At 35.8% G+C, this 8,421-nt stretch overlaps 1 pseudogene; it reads left to right on the top strand.

The window, feature by feature from the left end:
- The first annotated feature begins 5,610 nt into the window (after window positions 1–5,610).
- LOC114542431 lies at window positions 5,611–7,807 on the top strand (annotated as a pseudogene).
- The last annotated feature ends 614 nt before the right edge of the window (window positions 7,808–8,421 follow it).

Here is an 8,421-nt window from a genome sequence, read left to right as displayed (position 1 = left end):
GCCGCTTTTGTAACCAATTTTTAGTTTGTATTGAGGGCTGTTTTTCACTTTTGTGTTTTTCATATGTACGGATACGCACGTAAAACTTTAAATACGTCTAGTGTTACTCATGAAATTACCAAATTTATAAAGCAATACAATTCAGTGTTCTGCTAGTTTTAGTATGTCTCGTCAACTTATTGTAAAATATAAAACGCGACAGCAATTCGGAAGCAATGGAAAATAAATGATATGTGGTGTTCCCACAAAATAAAATATCATTCTATGTGGAACATTGGGCTGGAACTTGGGAAATCAGTTTTGCATGGCAAAAAATTGATCAGGTTGTTCGAGGTTGCTTAAACTACAGTGAACAATGTTGTGCTGCACCCTGTGAACAATATTGTTATCATGTTGTTCAACCATCAATATTGCTGCAACTCATCAACAATCATGTCAACAAGTTGCAACAATATTGACGGTTGAACAACATGATAACAATATTGTTCACAGGGTGCAGCACAACATTGTTCGCTCCTGTTTTGAACAAATTGCAACAACCTGATGATTTTTACGCATATTACCATTAGCAAGCTACTGTGTGGGCCGCATTTTTATTCCCGTTTTAAAAAGTTGTTCAGGCCGAGTTTGGCGATCAAAACTTTTTGTTTGGTTGCAATCAAACGCGCCATCAACATTAATTATTGCCAAGAATAGCCGCGCGCTGATTGGCTGATTTAAAGGAAGCCTTTCAACGAAATGACAAATAATAAAATGTAACAAGACCACTTGTTTACAAGATTTATAAGAATGTGAACACGGAAATAATCTTACAAACACCTTAGTTTTCGAAGAAATGAGAGAAACCGGCGTGTTTGATTGCAAAAAGTTTTAATCGCCAAACTAAAGTTTTGATCGATAAACTCAGCCTGAAAAACGTTTTACACCCGTTTTCTAAATTACGCGACCACTGACGAAAATGCTAGAGTTGACATGTCAGTTTTGTCATTCGGTCACAAAAAGGCTTACAATGATTTTCAAGATATTTTAGTGAGAATTATTGCAAAATTTAAGCAGAACAAAATCATAATATTACCGTTATAGTCTAGCGCGCGGGTTTTACTCTTGCAGCTAAATTCTAGGATAAATTGATATTTTTCAGTCATTCACGGCACATGTTTATGTGGTGATGGTTTGTATTGTGCTTAATCAGTGTGTATATCTAAGTTATCATATTTTCGTTCAGTTTTTGTATTAAAACAGTTTAAAATGTCTTTTGACAGTTTGTTTACGTTTGCTATTTTTAGCTGTTCTTGGGACATAAACTGACACTTGAAGTGAGAGTATTTTTCAGGGAGGTCGCGTAATTTTGAAAACAGGTGTAAAACGTACATAAAAACGCACGCCGCACGGTAGCTCGTAAATGGTAATAATATGTTTGTGTACAGTAGATCAAAGTACGTATCATACCTTTTTTTGTTTTTAAATGCTCAAAAAGACCCTTCGATGTGTAGTTGTGGACTAAAATCTTCGAAGGAATGTTTTGTAGAGGGGATTCAACGGCAATTTTGTAGGCCTGTGTTTTCCCTGTATCAGGCTCACACAGGGAGGCTGTAAATATATTGCAAGGCTCGAGGTGCCGTGGACGAATTTCGACTTTGCATTTTGGGCCCATTAGGCAAGACGTGACAGTAAGTGCACCAAGTAAAATAAACTCCGGTTGAGTGTTTACTGCTCCCGCCATGGCTTTGAACCAAGATTGCATTGGTTCCGGTATAGCATCCCACGGAAAATGTATTCCCCGAGCTTCTTTTATGATTGATTTCCTTTTTGGTATGGGTTCTTCTGTAAAATTGTTTCTTCTTCCTTTTTGTTGATACATTCTGGTAGAAGATTCGCACAGATGTCAGATCGTTATAGAATTGAATATAATTTTAGGATGCATACCAATAAAGTACGATAAAAAGAACAGAGTAGAATGAAGATATTTACTTCAACTTAAAATCACATACGTTTATTACCTGTTAAGTTGTCATTACATGCCAAATACTAGAATTTCTTCATCTTCAAACTTTAAAAGTGTGTCATCTGACACTATTCACGTGCCGTATGTTTCCATATTTGGAATATTGGGCGGGAAATAAGAAGCCAATTATAGAATTTACCAAACAAGGCAAACATTATTTTCTGGAACATTTATAATACAAAGACGTAGGGACATGTTTAAGATTGGGGGGGGAGAAGGGAAGCTTACGAAGTGCCACCATGGTTGGCGCCGAGCAGTGAACTCTAAAAAATCAAAGTAATTACTTAGAGTTCACTGGCACCCTGCGAGAAAATCTTTGAAATTTTTAGGCTCTACCTAGAGGCTAGAGCTTCTAGCCCCTTGGAAATGACCGTATCAGAGTCTTTATAATCTTTATAAATATCAGAGAAAAATATTTATATAAATAAATTTGTTTTATATACAATTTTAAGTACTCAGTTTGACGTTCAGAGACTCCAACTTCAAAAGATTTCCTAGGGAAAGAATTTCAGAAGCTCCTCCACTGGAAACACCGAACAAGCAACGATTTTTAAATGTATTTGCACATTTGCCTTTATATAACTTAGTTTTGTGTGGATGACTGCTGCAAAATACGGGCAAAGTTGCAGAGTATTTTTGGTGAAAGTACATTAGTCAAATTAGACTTGTTTCATGCAATTCAAAGAATCACCAAAAAAACCTCGAAAAGACATTCTTTGTTGAACGATTTTATTTCCTCATTAAAATTAGTTTTCAGGGACCCAAGTGATTTAAGTGACATTAGGCAACTAAAAACACCTGGCCCAGATATATAAGAAAAAAAACTAAATGCTTTTGTCGAACGCTGGAGAAGTGTAAAGTCACACGACGGAAAGATAATTTTAACTCCTCCTGTTTTATTAGAAATCGATAAACTTAGATCCCATATCGCTAAAGGTTGTCTCTCGCACATTAAACCTGGGAGAGGAACTAACAGAGACGAATCTTTGCACAGGAAAATCAACAGTTTTATGAAATATTCCAAAATTGGAACGGAGTTAGCTTACGCGCTTCTTATGTCTTCGTTTGATACCATTAATGAGGAGCGTAAAAAACAATCTGAGAGACAGAGTATTCTCCAGTACGTGGTAGAACAGGCTATATGCTCTAGTAAAAAGACAACTGCAACCATACCAAAGTTTGGATTAACAACGCCTCCAATAAATTTGTGTGCAGAGCTAAGTGAAAATGAAACAGATGATGACAGCCAAGAAATTACTGACATTCATTTTACCGAAATTCTGGAAAAAGTAAAAGTGCAGTCTGAAATGGTAAAAGAAATAAAAAAACAAGAAATAATCAAAGCAGTATTTAATGAGCATTATTTGCCATTTATGAATCTAGCGAGTTCATTATTTTTTCGGAAGGATTCTAATACTAATGTTGACGACTTTGAAAGCCACAACAACAGGCTTACTTCAGTAGTCCATGGCTGGGGTTTTGAGATCATAACGAGTGAAGGAGATGGAAACTGCTTCTTTTATAGCGCCGCTGTAGCATTACAAAGTATTGTTAGTCAACAGGATTGTTCAACAACAAGAACATTTCTCTCAGAAAATATGGGTATTAATCACGACATGTCTATTCCTGAGGTTGCTCAAAGGCTTCGCACCTTGATGGTTACAGAGTGGACAACTAATCCTGATAGATACCAGCCTTTCTTGTCGACAACTCTGGAAACTGAGGCACAATTGTTCAGACAGTCAGGTTATTTTATGGGTGAACTCGGAAATACGATGCCTCTTGCATTAGCAAATATACTTTCGTCGCTGGTGTTATTGTTTACATCTATGGAAACAATGCCTGTTTTATTAATAACACCATCGATTATGCGAGATGCTATGCCAAGAGCTTATCTTGCATTTAACCAATTTGGGGCTGGACATTATGATGCCATTAACATAGTTAGCTCGGACATTGAAGAAACATGTGAGAATAAAATATCTAACACTCTTAGGGAAGAAACGAGCTCTTCTCGCATCATTCGGGAATGTTCGTGTGGTAAAAATGCAAAACGTAGTACCACAAAAAAAGCCGTATGCACAAAGTCAAACTTGTATTCATCGAGATGTCCTTGTTATAAAAATTCACATGGTTGTCATGATGGCTGTTTGTGCAAAGGATGTGAAAACCCTTATGGAAAGCAAAAATTGTTACCTGATAAATAATTTGTCTTATCCCCTGGCCCGTCACGAAAAAGATATAAGCATTCTTTGTCCACAAAAAGAAGTAGTGGAAAAGACTTTATGGAGAAAATGGATACTAAAATTGAAAGAGTTTGGAACCCCACCGAAATACTAATCTTTGAGGTCCTATTACAATTTTTGAACCATCTTCAAATACCAGTCAATGCTGACACCATTAAAAAGTATTTCAACCGGCTGGCAAGGAGAATAGCCCAGTTGGGTTTTGAATTTGAAGTTGTTACAAAAAGTTTGAAGGACATTCAATCGCGTATATGTTCTCACGACAAGACACTTAAAGCTTGGTTGAGCGGATACTACCGAAAACAGCAAGAAGAAAACTTCCAATAAAAGTATGAATTTGCTGGTTTCCGTAAAAGACTAACCATTATTATTAATACTGTCCCAATTTATATTTATTTTTGCAACATGACTAGTGTGTGACGAGATCTATAAATACATGTCCTTTTCCTTATTTCCATTGTTCTTAGATAAAAAAATGTCTTTGTATTTATTCATATTGTTTATTTAATGGTTAACATTATATTACATCCATTTTTGTTTAGCATTGTATTGTACCACATATATGTATATTTCACTAGATAATAGATTCTGATTTACATCATGCAAATGCTAAGGCCTGGTTTCCATATATCGTAAAGTGTATTCTCCATTTCGTGAGAAAATTACGTATGGCTATCAATCGCTAACTGTTCAAGCTTCATTCTATTTCATACGATGCATGGTCATTCGTAATGGACAAACTAATTAGATAAAATGAACCGACTAAAATTAGTATGAAAAATATGCCTGACCACAACGGGATCAAAAGTATACGCCAATTGGAACACTAGTCCAATCGGTTCTGCAAACTGAGTTATACGCGGTCAGGTCAATTCTAGTATGTGCAAACCCAGTAAATAAACATCGCGTTCTAGAGCTGCAAAGAAACAACTAATTCAATGTGTAACTGTTTTTCTTGGCAACAATTCACTATTTTTCACTATTTTTGGCAATAACGTTAATAACACCAATAACGGCAATAACACTAATAACGGCAATAACGGCAATAACACCAATAACGGCAATAACGGTAATAACACCAATAACGGCAATAACACCAATAACGGTAATAACGGCAATAATGGTAATAACGGCAATAACACTAATAACGGTAATAACACTAATAACGGCAATAACACCAATAACGGCAATAACACCAATAACGGTAATAACGGCAATAACGGCAATAACAGTAATAACGGCAATAACACCAATAACGGCAACACTAATAACACAGTTTTGTGACCGCGGGCACGCCGTAAACAAAATGGCCGATCAAAGATGGCAAGATGACATTGAATTAAAAGACGACTTACAGAAATGGGTAAAGAATAACTTACAACGAAAAGAAATTTTAGATTTTGTAAGACAAAAGTATCCATCGTATCCTTGGAGTCACTTGCACGTCGATTAAAAGAGTTTGGAATTTCATACATAGATTACAGTACTGGTTTGGATCATGTTGAAGAGGCTGTTCGCAAGGAAATGGATAGTCCTGGTAGATTGCTCGGTTATCGTGCTCTGCACAAAAAAATACGGGAAGTTCACGATCTCATGGTACCAAGGAATCTGGTGTATGCGATGATGGGGGAAGTTGACTCAACAGGACTTAAGGAAAGAGGAGGCGTTGGGCAACAGAAATTACCAAATTGGGAAAAAAGATTTGTATCAAAGGTATCCTGTGGGTCTTTTCATTTAATATATGCATCCCCCCCCTCCCTTATTGATTGGTCTGGATATCCAAAGAGGGAAAAGAGCCTCTTCATCTTAATTTTCCTGGTGGGTAGCTTGAGGATTTTTTTATTAAATAAATCGCAAAAATTAGGTGTCTTAGTGATATCCGGGGGGGGGGGCGATGTCCTAAATGGCTTTATAAGACATCCTACAGAATAACTTCCACAAATTAGAGACCAAATTTTTTATGTCCGAAGGGTATGAAGGAACCCCTCAATAGTAGAGGGGGTGTGCAACATTAGGCTCTAAATCAATTCTTTCTTATCTATCTGTTAACTGAAGATAATAATCTTATAGGGTTCAGATTATACTATGTCGCTTGATGGTCATGACAAGATGTGCGGATATCAGAACTCCACATTCCCTTTATGTATATATGGTGGCCAGGACACATACAGTGGCAAAATAATGTTTTTAAGAATTCGGAATACAAACAGTGAACTGAAAGTCATTGGCCGATATTACTAAGAATATTTAATTTCCAGTAAAGGTAAGAAGTTAACCCTCTAATTTGCAGCCTGTTTTCATCATGATTGCTGCTACAAAATAATCATGATGAAAATAGAAGTATGACCTAGTTTTCATAATTACAAGGTGTGGTAACTCATACAAAGTTTGTGTAGCCTACATTTTAATACAATGGCAATGTGCCTCCTTACTTTACTTTTAATTTGCCTGTAATGCCAGAAAATTTAATTCATCAAGTGAAAGGTCTTGCATTATCTTTTAAAGCATTTGACAAATAAAAATATAAACAAACATATAAAAAATCAAAATGTATTTTTGTTTTGTAGAGAATGTACAGTAATACAGTATAACCATTATGTTAATTAAATACATTTAATATTTCATCATTTAGTGTTGCCTAGTCGGATCAGAGTTGACAAGGGAAGAGAGACTACCATTTTAGCAACAATGCATTCTTACCTGAGAAGTCAGCAGGGAGACTTGGCAGATGCTACTGATAGTGTGATCTATGGCCCTTCCACACAAAACAAAATAGAGCGATGGTGGAGAGAGCTTTTGGAAAGAATGGAGAGATATTTCAAGCGTCAACTAAATAGTCTTGTAGAGGAAGGAGAATATGACCGTGATGATGACACTCACAGGTAAACAATGCTATCAATTCATTATAGCAACATTTATATGGTACATATACTTCATAATATTTTGTCTTATCATTAAGATGCTCCCCAGTGTGCCTTACGTTGCCATTATATTGTGATCTGGCTAATGATTATTTTCTTCATTGGTTAACTTATAAAGAAAAACTATTTAACATATCATATTGATATTTAGTGAAACACTTGACATATGTTTAAATGCACCAATTTTTTCCCTGTGTTTATTGAATTCTAAGAAATTCACTAGAAATTTTGTCTTTAGGAATATGTTAGCTTTTGTTTATGTTCCTGTGCTGCAGAAAGAATTGGATACATTTCGAACATCAGTTTGGAACAACCATCGAAGTTGGTATCAATGAGACAAAGAACTGCCAGTTGGTGTTCCAGAACACATTTATCATTTCCCAGAGAATTATGGTGGTGAGAGACATGGTCTACCTGTTACAGAGGAGCAACTTCAAGAGGTTGGAGAGCTTTCAAATGTTTTGGAGGGAACAGATGACTATCTAACAGATAATTTTCGACATGAATGTGAACGTCACATTGCCAATGTTGTTGATATAGAGCCAGCAGAGGCAGTCAATGCATATTTGTATCTAAAGGCTAATATTGATTTAATTTGGTTTAATTTGTACCTAATAATAAACTTAAGTATATAGTGTAAATCAGGGAGAAAGCAGAAATCTGCCTAAATGATTCAGTATATTGTATTTATTAAATATATGACGTTTACTTTTTGTGTTAACATAGGCATAAAATTTAATATACCTGTATTCACCTTTCCCAAACATTTAATAAAACAAGTTAAAAATTTCAACAGTGCATTATCATTACCAGTCCTACCTATTGTTGGACAAAAAGCAATGCTTTCAAACAGTTTGTAATGCCAATATAAAGGGGTTTATCTTGATGCAACAAATTAATGAATTCATGCACCTATGCTGAACAGCTAACATAACAATTTGAACATTAGTACAATATCAGTCAGAGCAGTTTAAAATGTTCACCTCACTTTTTGCCTAAGCAAAGAAGTTCACAGAACTTGTTGCAAACATGCTGTGAAAGGAATGCATCAATGGCCATTCTAGACAAGTTGCCATTGCAGAAGAGAATGTTATCTTCATCATCTGTGAACTGTGTACTGGCAATCTCTGGATCACAGAGTGAATAGCTAGCACCTTGGATATCCAGTACCATGAGTCGCTTCCTAGACTTTTCATAGGTGTAATGAGAAAGTGTTTCAGCTTTCATTGCTAAATCACTACCATCAGCA

The sequence above is a fragment of the Dendronephthya gigantea genome, unplaced genomic scaffold (assembly GCF_004324835.1).
Source record: "Dendronephthya gigantea isolate DGI-Jeju-01 unplaced genomic scaffold, DenGig_1.0 000349F, whole genome shotgun sequence".
Taxonomy (NCBI): Eukaryota; Metazoa; Cnidaria; class Anthozoa; order Malacalcyonacea; family Nephtheidae; genus Dendronephthya; species Dendronephthya gigantea.
Note: the sequence above shows the minus strand (reverse complement) of the source record. Positions and strands in the feature narration are given on the sequence as shown.